Genomic DNA, 14183 nt, shown 5'->3' on the forward strand with positions numbered 1-14183 from the left:
TACTAGCCAGTTACCCTGCTAAATATTTTGTGTCCATTATCTCATTAAAAACTTACCTTGTTAGGAAATTTTATTTTTCCTCTCTTATATATTAAAGAAAAAGGAAAGAAAAAGAAATCCCTGAGACAAACACAGGAATTACAAGACAAAATAACAATTATTGTAACAATGTAATTACTACCTTTTATGTCATACATTTCATAATTTATTAATTCTACACAGTAGAATTAAAAGAGGAGATTATTTTACAGGGTTGCCTACCTTTTATGTATTACAATGGTATTCTCATAGTTAGCATATTTCTATCAGTGCTGTTGCACTCAATACATTTCAAAAGAAATGACTGATAATTGTTCTGACTTGCAACCCACCCCCATGGGCTTCTTGGTTTGAATTGGACTCTTAGAGATTTGATGCATACCACCAGGAATATCACCTCCATCACAACCCACTGAGTCACAAAGATCTCTTAGGTAGTTAATTGGAATAACAGTGTTCTTTACACGCTATCATACTATTTTGCATGAGTTTTGAAAAATGAATTAGTGTGTATTATAGTCTTTCATCATTATTCAAATACATCCATCATAGAAGTTGATTTCTTCATGTATGAACATTTTTGAAATTAAAAAAATCTGATTTAGTGTGAAGGAAAGAATAAATAAATTATCTAAACATTACTTTTTCTTTTTCCACTTAAATATTGTCTTTCCTTTCATTTCAAGTTGTAGTAGTATTGTGTTTTAAATATAATACTAGGATAAAACATATAGCATAAAGATTTTTCTAGTCCCCAAATCTATAAGCTTTTATTTTGACTTTCTCATGCACATTTGCTTTTAGGACTTCAGGTCTGACATATCCATCAGAATATAAGTAAACAACAATGAAAAGTAAAATGTTCCTTTAGCACTTCATTCTGTTTGTTGTTCTTTAAGTGAATTATTGTCATTTGAGAATGACATCCTAGGTGCTTAAATCTAAAAATTGCTCTGGCCTTGTATTTAGATTCTATTGCTGGAAAGCAGCTTTTGGTGTAGGTGCCAACCAACTTAAGAGCTGAATTCAAGGCTCAACTATAAGAACTAATTTATCTAAAGGCAAGATGACAACTACTTCTCTGTTCTTTTAGCTCTTATATTTTCCCATGTGATATGGGATAAGATATCAACATTTACTATTTTTTTAACATCTTTATTGGAGTATAATTGCTTTACAATGTCTTGTTAGTTTCTGCTGTATAACAAAGTGAATCAGTTATATGTATACATATGTCCCCATATCCCCTCCCTCTTGCGACTCCTTCCCAAATGCCCTTTCCCACCCATCTAGGTGGTCACAAAGCACTGAGCTGATCTCCCTGTGCTTTTCAGCTGCTTCCCACTAGCTATCTATTTTATATTTGGTAGTGTATATATGTCAATGCTACTCTCTCACATCATCCCAGCTTACCCTTCCCCCTCACTGTGTCCTCAAGTCCATTCTCTACGTCTGCCTCTTTATTCCTGTCCTGTATCTAGGTTCGTCTGAACCAGTTTTTTTTTTTTTTTTTTAGATTCCATATATATGTGATAGCATACGGTATTTTTTTTTCTGTTTCTGGTTACAGAAATTATCTGTTTCTGACTTACATAACTTGGCATTACAGACTCTAGGTCCATCCACCTCACTACAAATAACTCAATTTTGTTTCTTTTTATGGCTGAGGAATATTCCATTGTACATATGTGCCACATCTTCTTTATCCATTCATCTGTTGATCGACACTTAGGTTGCTTCCATGTCCTGGCTCTTGTAAGTAGACCTGCAATGAACATTGTGGTACATGACTCCTTTTGAATTACGGTTTTCTCAGGATATATGCCTGGTAGTGGGATTGCTGGGTCATATGATAGTTCTATTTTTGGTTTTTAAGGAACCTCCATACTGTTCTCCATAGTGGCTGTATCAATTTATATTCCCACCAACAAGAGGGCTGTGCAAGAGGGTTCCCTTTTCTCCACACCCTCTCCAGCATTTATTGTTTGTAGATTTTTTAATGATGGCCATTCTCACCGGTGTGAGGTGATACCTCGTTGTAGTTTTGATTTGCATTTCTCTAATGATTAGTGTTGAGCATCCTTTCATGTGTTTCTTGGCTATCTGTATATCTTCTTTGGAGAAATGTCTATTTAGGTCTTCTGCCCCTTTTTGGATTGGGTTGTTTGGTTTTTTTGATGCATGTGCTGCTTGAGATGCATGCACTGCTTTGAGATGCATGTGCTGCTTGTAAATTTTGGAGATTAATCCTTTGTCAGTAGCTTCATTTGCAAATATTTTCTCCCATTCCGAGGGTTGTCCTTTCATTTGGTTTATGGTTTCCTTTGCTGTACAAAAGCTTTTAAGTTTCGTTAGGTCTCATTTGTTTATTTTTGGTTTTATTTCCATTTCTCTCGATGGTGGGTCAAAAGGGACCTTGCTGTGATTAATGTCGTAGAGTGTTCTGCCTATGTTTTCCTCTAAGAGTTTGATAGTTTCTGGCCTTATATTTAGGTCTTTGATCCATTTTGAGTTTATTTTTGTGTATGGTGTTAGGGAGTGTTCTAATTTCATTCTTTTACATGTACCTGTCCAGTTTTCCCAGCACCACTTATTGAAGAGACTGTCTTTTCTCCATTGTATAGCCTTGCCTCCTTTATCAAAAATAAGGTGACCGTATGTGTGTGGGTTTACCTCTGGGTTTGTATCCTGTTCCATTGATCTATATTTCTGTTTTTGTGCCAGTAGCATACTGCCTTGATTACTGTAGCTTTGTAGTACAGGCTGAAGTCAGGGAGCCTGATTCCTCCAGCTCCGTTTTTCCTTCTCAATATTTCTTTGGCTATTTGGGGTCTTTTGTGTTTCCATACAAATTGTGAAAGTTTTTGTTCTAGTTCTGTGAAAAATGCCATTGGTAGTTTAATACGGATTGCACTGAATCTGTAGACTGCTTTCGGTAGTATAGTCATTTTCACATTGTTGATTCTTCCAATCAAAGAACATTGTATATCTCTCCATCTGTTTGTATCATCTTCAATTTCTTTCATCAGTGTCTTATAGTTTTCTGCATACTGGTCTTTTGTCTCCTTAGGTAGGTTTATTCCTAGGCATTTTATTCTTTTTGTTGCAATGGCAAATGGGAGTGTTTCCTTAATTTCTCTTTCAGATTTTTCATCATTAGTGTATAGGAATGCAAGAGATTTCTATGCATTAATTTTGTATAATGCTACTTTACCAAATTAATTGATTAGGTCTAGTAATTGTCTGACAACATCTTTAGGATTCTCTATGTATAGTACCATGTCATCTGCAAACAATGACAGTTTAACTTCTTCTTTTCCGATTTGGATTCCTTTTATTTCTTTTTCTTCTCTGATTGCTGTGGCTAGAACTTCCAAAACTATGTTGAATAATAGTGGTGAGAGTAGACAACCTTGTCTTTTTCCTGATCTTAGAGGAAATGGTTTCAATTTTTCACCATTGAGAACGATGTTGGCTGTGGGTTTGTCATATATGGCCTTTATTATGTTGAGGTAAGTTCCCTCTATGCCTACTTTCTGGAAGGTTTTCATCATAAATGGATGTTGAATTTTGTTGAAAGCTTTTTCTGCATCTATTGAGATGACTGTATGATTTTTCTCCTTCAATCTGTTAATATGGTTTATTACGTTGATTGATTTGTGTATATTGAAGAATCCTTGCATTCCCAGGATATACCCCACTTGATCATGGTGTATGATCTTTGTAATGTGCTGTTGGATACTGTTTGCTAGTATTTTGTTGAGGATTTTTGCATCTACTTTATCAGTGATATTGGCTTGTAGTTTTCTTTCTCTGTGACATCTTTGTCTGGTTTTGGTATCAGGGTGATGGTGGCCTTGTTGAATGAGTTTGGGAGTGTCCCCCACTCTGCTATATTTTGGGAGAGTTTGAGAACGATAGGTATTAGCTCTTCTCTTAATGTTTGATAGAATTTGCCTGTGAAGCCATCTGGTCCTGGGCTTTTGTTTGCTGGAAGATTTTTAATCACAGTTTCAATTTCAGTGCTTGTGATTGGTCTGTTTATATTTTCTGTTTCTTCCTGGTTCAGTCTCAGAAGGTTGTGCATTTCTAAGAATTTGTCCATTTCTTCCAGGTTGTTCATTTTATTGGCATAGAGTTGCTTGTAGTAATCTGTCATGATCCTTTCATTGCTGCAGTGTCAGCTGTTACTTCTTTTTTTTCATTTCTAATTCTATTGATTTGAATCTTCACCCTTTTTTTCTTGATAAGTCTGTCTAATGGTTTATCCATTTTGTATATATTCTCAAAGAACCAGCTTCTAGTTTTATTGAACTTTGCTATTGTTTCTTTCAAATCTTTTTCATTTATTTCTGATCTGATCTTTATGATTTCTTTTCTTCTGTTACCTTTGGGGTTTTTTGTTCTTCTTTCTCTAATTGCTTTAGGTGTAAGGTTAGGTTGTTTATTTGAGATGTTTCTTGTTTCTTGAGGTAGGATTGTATTGCTATAAACTTCCCTCTTACAACTGCTTTAGCTGCGTCGCATAGATTTTGCATTAACATGTTTTCATTGTCATTTGTTTCTAGGTGTTTTTTTTTTTAATTTCCTCTTTGATTTCTTCAGTGATCTCTTGGTTATTTAGTAGTGTATTGTTTACCCTCCATGTTTTTGTACTTTTTACAGATTTTTTCCTGTAATTGATATCTAGTCTCATAGCATTGTGGTCAGCAAAGATACTTGGTACAATTTCAATTTTCTTAAATTTACCAAGGCTTGATATGTGACACAAGATATGATCTATCTTGGAGAATGTTCCATGAGCATTGAGAAGAAAGTGTATTCTGTTGTTTTCAGATGGAATGCCCTATAAATATCAATTAAGTCTATCTCATTTAATGTATCATTTAAAGCTTGTGTTCTTTATTCATTTTCATTTTGGATGATCTGTCCATCGGTAAAAGTGAGGAGTTAAAATCCCCTAATATTATTGTGTTACTGTTGAATTGTCTCATGTATTGAGGTGCTCCTATGTTGGGTGTATAAATATTTACAGTTGTTATATCATCTTCTTGCATTGATGCCTTGATCATTATGTACTGTCCTTCTTTGTCTCTTGTAATAGTCTTTATTTTAAAGTCTATTTTGTCTGATATGAGAATTGCTACTCCAGCTTTCTTTTGATTTCCATTTGCATGCAATATCTTTTTTCATTCCCTCACTTTTAGTCTGTATGTGTCCCTATGTCTGAAGTGCATCTCTTGTAGACAGCATATATGGGTCTTGTTTTTTTTATACATTCAGCCAGTCTATGTCTTTCGGTGGAACATTTAATCCATTTACATTTAAGGTAGTTAACTATATGTATTTTCCTATTACCATTTTCTTAAGTTTTTGGGGTTTGTTATTGTAGGTCTTTTCCTTCTCCTGTGTTTCTTGCCTCTGGAAGTTCCTTTAGCATTTGTTGTAAAGCTGGTTTTGTGGTGCTGAATTTTCTTAGCTTTTGCTTGTCTCTAAAGGTTTTATTTTCTCTGTTGAATCTGAATGAGATCCTTTCTAAGAATAATCTTGGTTGTAGGTTTTTCCCTTTCATCACTTTAAATATTTCCTGCCACTCCCTTCTGGCTTGCAGAATTTCTGCTGAAAAATCAGCTTTTAACCTTATGGGGATTCCCTTGTATGTTATTTGTTGTTTTTCCCTTGCTGCTATTAATATTTTTTCTTTGTGTTTAATTTTTGTTAGTTTGATTAATATGTGTCTTGGCATGTTTCTCCTTGGATTTATCCTGTATGGGACTCTCTGTGCTTCCTGGACTTGATTGACTATTTCCTTTCCCATATTAGGGAAGTTTTCAACTATAGTCTTTTCAAATATTTTCTCAGTCACTTTCTTTTCTTCTTCTTCTTGGACCCTTATAATTCTAATGTTGGTGTGTTTAATATTGTCCCAGAGGTCTCTGAGACTGTCCTCTATTCTTTTCATTCTTTTTCCTTTATTCTGCTCTGCAGTAGTTATTTCCACTATTTTATTTTCCAGGTCATTTATCCATTCTTCTGCCTCAGTTATTCTGCTATTGATTCCTTCTAGAGAATTTTTAATTTCATTTATGGTGTTGTTCATCATTGTTTGTTTGCTCTTTAGTTCTTCTAGGTCCTTGTTAAATGTTTCTTGTAATTTCTCCATTCTATTTCTAAGATTTTGTATCATCTTTACTATCATTACTCTGAATTCTTTTTCAGGTAGACTGCCTATTTCCTCTTCATTTGTTTGGTCTTGTGGGTTTTTACCTTGCTCCTTCATCTGCTGTGTGTTTCTTTGTCTTCTCATTTTGCTTAACTTACTGTGTTTGGGGGCCTCCTTTTTGCAGGCTGTAGGTCCGTAGTTCCCATTGTTTTTGGTGTCTGTCCCCAGTGGATGAGGTTAGTTCAGTGGCTTGTGTAAGCTTCCTAGTGGAGGGAATTGGTTCCTATGTTCTAGTGGGTGGGGCTGGATCTTGTCTTTCTGGTGTGCAGGACTGCATCCAGTGGTATGTTTTGGGATGTCTGTGACCTTATGATTTTAGGCAGCCTCTCTGCTAATGGGTGGGGTTGTGTTCCTGTCTTGCTAGTTGTTTGGCATAGGGTGTCCAGCACTGTATCTTGCTGGTTGTTGAGTGGAGCTGGGTCTTAGTGTTGAGATGGAGATCTCTGGGAGAGCTTTTGCCATTTGATAGTACATGGAGCCGGCAGGTCTTTGGTGGACCAGTGTCCTGAACTCAGCTTTCCCACCTCTGAGGCACAGGCCTGACACCCAGCTGGAGCACCAAGATCCTGTCAAGCCCCATGGCTCAGAAGAAAAGGGAGCAAAGAAAGATAGAAAGAAAAAAAATAATAAAATAAAGTTATTAAAATAAAAACAGTTTATTAAAAATAAAAAGTTTTAGGGCTTCCCTGGTGGCGCAGTCATAGAGAATCCTCCTTCCAATGCAGGAGACACGGGTTTGTGCCCTGGTCTGGGAAGATCCCGAATGCCGCGGAGCGGCTGGGCCTGTGAGCCATAGATGCTGAGCCTGCGCATCCGGAGCCTGTGCTCCACAGCGGGAAAGGCCACAACAGTGAGAGGCCCACGTACCACAAAAAAATAAATAAATAAAATAAATAAATTTTAAAAAATAAAGTTTTAAAGTCAAAAAATGCAAGCAAGCAACAAAGAAAGGAGTAACCAAACCAATAAACAAATCCACCAATGATAACAAGCACTAAAAACTATACTAAAAACAAAAACAAAAATCCAAGAGACAGAACCCTAGGACAAATGGTAAAAATATAGCTATACAGACAAAATCATACAAAGAAGCATACACATACACACTCACAAAAAGAGAAAAAGGAAAAAAAAATATATATATATATAAAGAGAGCAACCAAATCAATAAACAAATCTACCAATAATAAGCTCTAAATACTAAACTAAGGTAAACATAAAACCAGAAACAAATTAGATGCAGAAAGCAAACCCCAAGTCTACAGTTGCTCCCAAAGTCCACCACCTCAATCTTGGGATGATTCATTGTCTATTCAGGTATTTCAGAGATGCAGGGTACCTCAAGTTGATTGTGGAGATTTAATCTGCTGCTCCTGAGGCTGCTTGGAGAAATTTCCCTTTCTCTTCTTTGTTTGCACAGCTCCTGTGCTATAGCTTTGGATTTGGCTCCACCTCTGCATGTAGGTGGCCTGAGGGCATCTTTTGGGAGGTCTGAGGTCTTCTGCCAGCATTCAGCAGGTGTTCTGTAGGAGTTGTTCCACATGTAGATGTATTTTTGATGTATTTGTGGGGAGGAAGTTGATCTCCATGTCTTACTCCTCTGCCATCTTGAAGGTCTCCTTGCTCTGAAAAGCTTACAATAATTTAGCTGAGATTCAGCTTGATCCTCATTTTAATTCACTTTCTTGCCTTCTTCCCATTCCACCCTCATTTTCCCTGTCTGAAGCAAGGTCCTGGAGTGACACCCCACTGTGTGCTGCAGACCAATGAACAAGACATGGTGGCAGGCTTTTCTCCCCAGCATTTAATTTTATTCTTTGTATTTTTTATGTTTACAGGGTCTTATTGTTAGAATATCGATTTAATATTATGGAGCTATTTCTTTGATTAAACTATGGCATGTTCTACTTGAAACTTTGAATATATTTGGGGGCTGGAAATGAGACATGATATTGTAATATTATATAGAGAGGACAAGTTCCACAAAGTTGTAAGTTTCTTTTCAGAACACAGGGATGATTTGGAAGTGAGTAGGTTAGTAGTCAATGCAAAGAGTCATCCCGACCAACCCTTCTTGCCTATGTTGTTTCAACTTGAGAAAACAGACATTAGCTTGGTGATACTAGGTTGCAGTTTAAGGGGAGCAGTGTCCAAAATATTAAGAGTGCCTAAAGCAATTTTCCTTCACTCTGCACACTTTCTTAGCTATTTGTCCCTCATCGGGAGCAAATTGGTGCTGTGTAAGGAAGCCCTGCTTTCAAGTCTGGGAACCTGGATTATCAACTCCTCTTTCTAACACCTAGTAATGCTAAAATTGTCTCAACTTTTTTGGTCTCAAATGTCTAGCTCTTAATATGTAGAATTTGATACATGATCTCTAGCATCCCTCTCAGTTATAAACATGACAGCTTGAGAAAAAGGAAAGGAGAGATGGCTGACCTCAGAGTATAAATTCAGATTTATATGACTACTGGAATTTTGAGCAAATGAGGAATTCAATTGCAATTATATCAAACTAAGCATATTAAGTAAGGTATGGCACAATGTAAAGCAAAGCATAACTTATTAAATATATATAGTTTATGAGTACTACTCATTTCATGATATGCTTCTAATATATTTATGGAAAATAAGCAGAAACCAAAACTTCCATTGCAAACATAAAAGTGTTGGAAAAAAAGGCTGATTTGTGGTTTTCAGCTATCAGGAAGGGGAAAATCAAAGAAAATACGTGAGTTATGTGGCCTTGTGAAGGCAGACAACTAATCATAGCCAGTAATGCAATGGATGTGAGAGCTTTACAAGAGTATCATAGATAAATAATCTCACACTGCCTTGGGATTTTAATTTAAAAAAAGACAACATTCTTTTGGCTTACATTTGGTCTTACCACTGATTGCACTATTAAGAACTGAATTGATAGTGATATGAGGCCCTGTTAACTATTAAATAAGGGACAAGTAGCTAATTGTTGGTACAAGTTTGTGATCATACCTCACTGAGGAATTATTGACATTATGTTCCACGTTGTTTCCAAATTACCAACTTGTATAAACCTGTATAGACCATCTTAAGACAGATGTTACAGTAAACAATTGACATAGAGGACATTTATTCATTCTATACTCATACAAATTGGTTAAAAAAATATTGGTTGAATGTAAAGTCATAGTGCTGAGAGGGCTCTAAAATATATGTGACATTTGAAATAATAGTTTGTACTAGAGGCTTAGTGCTAGCAATGAGAGGAGGAAATGAATGTACCACTGCAAAATCCTTTAAAGGATGGAAGAATGGAAAGTTAGAACAGTTATTATCCAGATGAAAATGTGTTCAGGGATTTGGGGAATAGAAAATCTAAAAAGACCTGGGATAAACAATATAGAAGCATGCAAATATTTTGAATATAATAGACAGGGATTTAAAATGGGTTAAAGGAGTTAATGGGTTCACTGGGTTGACTGGACAAATGTTAATTTTTCAAAAATGTTATCTAGTTTGAGTACCAGAAGAAGAGTACTAGTTTGAATATGAGCCAACCAACATGGGCCAAGCAAGTTAATATTTCTCCAAGGCAGGGGGAATGAATGAAACAGTATTGCAGACAGGTACTTGAGTGTTAACACCATGAGGATTAATAAGAATAAATATCAAACGTTTATTACTATGGGTCAGGCACAATCTTAAGCACTTTAAGCATATAAACCATATAATCAGCTCAGCATGGCAGTGTGTGTAGGTATCATTATTCTATTTTACAGAAAGAGGGAACTGAGTCACAAAAAAACTGAGTAAAATGATTTGCCAAGAACACTCAGTAACTGGTAGAGTCAGGATTTGAATCCAGGCAGTCTGATTGCAGAGCAATTCTCTTAATTACTAGCAAAGATTAGTGCCTAGTGGATCCTACAGAGATCAAGGGAAGAACCTTGAGTGACATACACAGTTTGAGGTTGACAGGTAGAAATGCAACCAATAGAGGAGGAAAAAAAGGTCATCATTGTGGTCTCCAGCCAGTGATCAATTAAACAACTGTTTTATCATAATGTTCAATTTCAAGAAGGAAGTTTTTAGGCTGATCACCTATGGACCCAGAATTTTTCTCAACAAGCAAGCATTAATTGAATGACAATTGTTTCCACAGTACTATCTTAAATCAGAAACATTACCTTAAGGCTCTAAAAGGAAGGACTGCATCCTGATTGACTAAGCAGACCTCCCTCCCAATTCCCACCTGGCCAAGAGGTGGTGCCTTTGAATAGAATAACAGCTGAAAGTACTTAACAGCTTTTAACACTTTCTCTCAAATGACTTATTCCAGAGAGTAAATGTAATTCTCTTTAGTGTTTTTCACAGTGTCACCTGATGACCACCTACATTAAAAATACCACCTACATTAAAAATTAAAAAGTGTTTTTAAAATATAGGTTTCTGGGCCCAAACAAGAATTAGAAATCTGATCCTGACAGGGAAGATACAAGAATCTTCAGTACTTTGCCAGAATTTTTTTTTGCCTCTTTTAATTATGAAAATTTTCATCCGTAAGCATTATGAAGTGAACCTCCATCTACCTAGCTACTAAGTTAAACAATTACAAAAAATTAAAATCTTACCATATTTTTCCACCCTTCCTTCCTTCCTTTTTTCCTCCCTCTCCTTTTTCCTCCCTCCCTCCCTCTCTCCCTCCCTCCCTCCCTTTCTTGTTCCTTCTTGTTTTCTTTCATTGAAGAACTTTAAAGCAAATCCTAGACATGTCATTTCATCTTACATAATTCAATGTGCATAGTTACAAATTTGAATATAACTTATGTAACCCAATGACATTATTACAACTAATAAAATTCACAGTAATTCTTTACTATCATTCATATTGAAATGTCTACAGTTGTCTGAAGAAGAGTATTTGTAGAGATGTCTTTTTCTAACCAAGGACTAAGCAAAATTCAGACCTTGTGTGTGGTTTTTATGTATAATAAGTCTCCTTAAGTCTAAAACAATTACCCATAGCCATTTAAAAATTTTTTTCATGTAAGGAATACATCAAAGAATCTAAGTCAGTCCTCCTATGAGATCGTCCACAATCTGGATGTGGTTCCATGCTTTTACTTTTTTAAAATTTTATACACATTTTAAAATGTACATTTATCTTAAAACCTGCTAACCCCAGAGTTATTGTTTTCTTGTCCAGTTGTTGGCAGAGAAAGGGGATGGGGAGTAGAGGTCTATAAATAGAGGAGAGATAGGTAGAGGATAGGACACACACACATATTTAATCTGCTTAGGTAAATGTTATATACAGTCAGGATATATTTATCTCCTCAAACTCATGGCAAATTCGAGACAGCTATTTTGATCATTTACTGATTTATTTACAAAATTTAAATCTACCTCCACTGGATTTGCATTTCATTGTTTGTCAGGCTTGGTGGATTGTTGTTCATGTCAGCATCATCTATTCCTAACATTTCGTGCTGTGATGGATTGTCTCAGTATCTTGACAATTATTATCAGTACAATTTCATGCCCTGAAAGCTGAGAGCTTAATGTTTTCTGAAGGTTTGCCATCCTAAAAGCAAGCAATTCTCTGAATAGAAAATTCACTGCATAAGTAGCTCTGCTGACCTTGTTCTTTAGCCGTCCAGTCTCTTTTCCTGGTGGTGTTCCACATGTCTGCTTTCTCATGGACATAATGTGTACATTCCATTTCCTTTCATTTGTTACGATTTCTTTCCTTATTGATAAATTAGCATTCAATTATTTTTAACTCATAGGTCTTGCAAATGAAATTTAGTGTGATCATAGTCATCACTGCCATTGTTATCTATTAGTGACACAGCATATAATCATAAATATTTTACTGTTATATTGAAACTTTATTAGAACATTTAAGCATTGCAATTATCATTAATAATTATAAGCTTGAGGGGCTTCCCTGGTGACGCAGTGGTTGAGAGTCCGCCTGCCGATGCAGGGGACGCGGGTTCGTGCCCCGGTCCGGGAAGATCCCACATGCCGTGGAGCGGCTGGGCCCGTGAGCCATGGCTGCTGAGCCTGCGCGTCCGGAGCCTGAGCTCCACAACGGGAGAGGCCACAACAGTGAGAGGCCTGCGTACCGCAAAAAAAAAAAATAAATAAATAAATAATAATAATTATAAGCTTGATCATGTGGGTCATAATGTGAATATATATGAAAAGCAAATGTAATGACAAAATGAGCTGTTTTTGTAAGTCAGCCAATTTGTCAAACTGCCTATATCAGTGGCTAGTACAAGGTAAGAAGTTAATAAAAATCTGTTGAATGAGTGAGTGTATACTTTAGATGATACACCAGTGTTTTAAATATTTGTTACAGCATTTTTCTTGGTTATGGCAATTCCTTGGTAACTGCAAATACTTATGTATTAGGTTATTTGCATTTCAGAAATCTGGACTCAAGGGTTAAAATGGCTTTTATGCTAATCAATTAAATTACCAAGGTTGTATGAAGTACAAGTGGAAACCATTTGGATTATTGTTATTTGCTCAAACATGTCAAATAATGTACAGATATGTGCTAAATTTACTAATACAACAGTTGTCATAATAGAAGATTGGAGTGTTAGAAGGTGAACAAAGAGAACAATCTGCAGTAGCTTTGGAAACTGATGTAGCTGTTGCTTTGTCTCATAAAGGAAGACTCGCTAGCTAGTACTCAAACCCCACAGGAATATATTTGCCAGACTAATATAAAATACAATCGAAATTTTCCTCCAAATACCAAATATGAGATATACTACAAGTCTGCAAAAAAGATGTAAATGTAAGAATTCCTATATGTGATTTTCTCTGAATATTTTGCTTACCTCTAGAATATGCTGTCATAAGTTTATAATCACTTAGGAAACATATTTATTATTTTATTTTATTTATTCTGTGCTATTCTAGTCTAGATTGCAGTTTAGGGTTATCCCATGGGTGGTGAGAACTCACTGTTAGGATATTTTTAATGAGGCAGGATTGCCACTTCATTAATAAAACATTCAGTAGGACTGAGTTCCAGGATCACACTTAGCTCCATCTTGCTCACCTTTTCTTTGCAGTAATGTCTCTAATTTGTTGTATTAATTTGTATATATTTCATGTATTGACCAGGGACATTTATTTAATTTGATCATGACCTTATTATTCAATTCTTAAATGTGAAACATAACCTTTTCTCCTCAAGTGGTGTCACGAAAGGTTGTTTCTTTTCTGTGCAGCAGATCAATGACTGTCATGCAGGATGAGGCTTCTACCAGCTCTGAGTGGCACCTGGTGGTTATTTACAGCATGACCAGGCAAGCCATCTGTCTTTTCTGACAGCTTGCAGTGTCACTAACCCAGCATCGTGTTTTCCTCTAATGCTATTTGCAAAACATCCATCCATCTATTCATCATTCATTAATTCAACCTAGCTTTGATCAAGTATATATTGAAGTCTTATTTAATGCCAAGGGTAAAATGGCCTACAAGATATCTCCCTACCTTCAAGAAGCTTTAATATGTTCTCTTTATCAATTGGAGAAAATTTGATGATATAGAGATATGTTGATACACAAGACAAGGTCCCTAGACTCAAGGACCTTACTGTCTTATCAGGAAGTATAACCATGAAAGCAAATAACTGTAAATCAAGGAAACTAATAATAAATATCATGAAAAAGTGATGCCACAATAGAGAAGACAGAGAGTGTCTTTTCTGCTACATCTCTTTCCAGGTATTTCTTTTAAGAGTGGAAGCTTCTTTCTCAGAAGATCTGAGATGTATCTTCTCTCTCATTTCATTGATCCAATTTGGGTCATATGTACCCATCTGAGAAACAAGCTTGTGGCTAGGAGAATGACATGCCTATGTGGGTTATCTGGGTTATCTGAATCTATCACTTTGACAGAAAGCATATAA

At 35.9% G+C, this 14183-nt stretch overlaps 1 protein-coding gene across 1 annotated transcript in view; it reads left to right on the top strand.

Moving 5' to 3' along the window:
- The window catches only part of PCDH9 (protocadherin 9), a 984388-nt gene that overhangs the window by 777248 nt on the left and 192957 nt on the right, over positions 1-14183 (top strand). The gene's annotated exons all lie outside the window — the stretch shown is intronic.

Source organism: Delphinus delphis, chromosome 18 (assembly GCF_949987515.2).
Source record: "Delphinus delphis chromosome 18, mDelDel1.2, whole genome shotgun sequence".
NCBI lineage: Eukaryota > Metazoa > Chordata > Mammalia > Artiodactyla > Delphinidae > Delphinus > Delphinus delphis.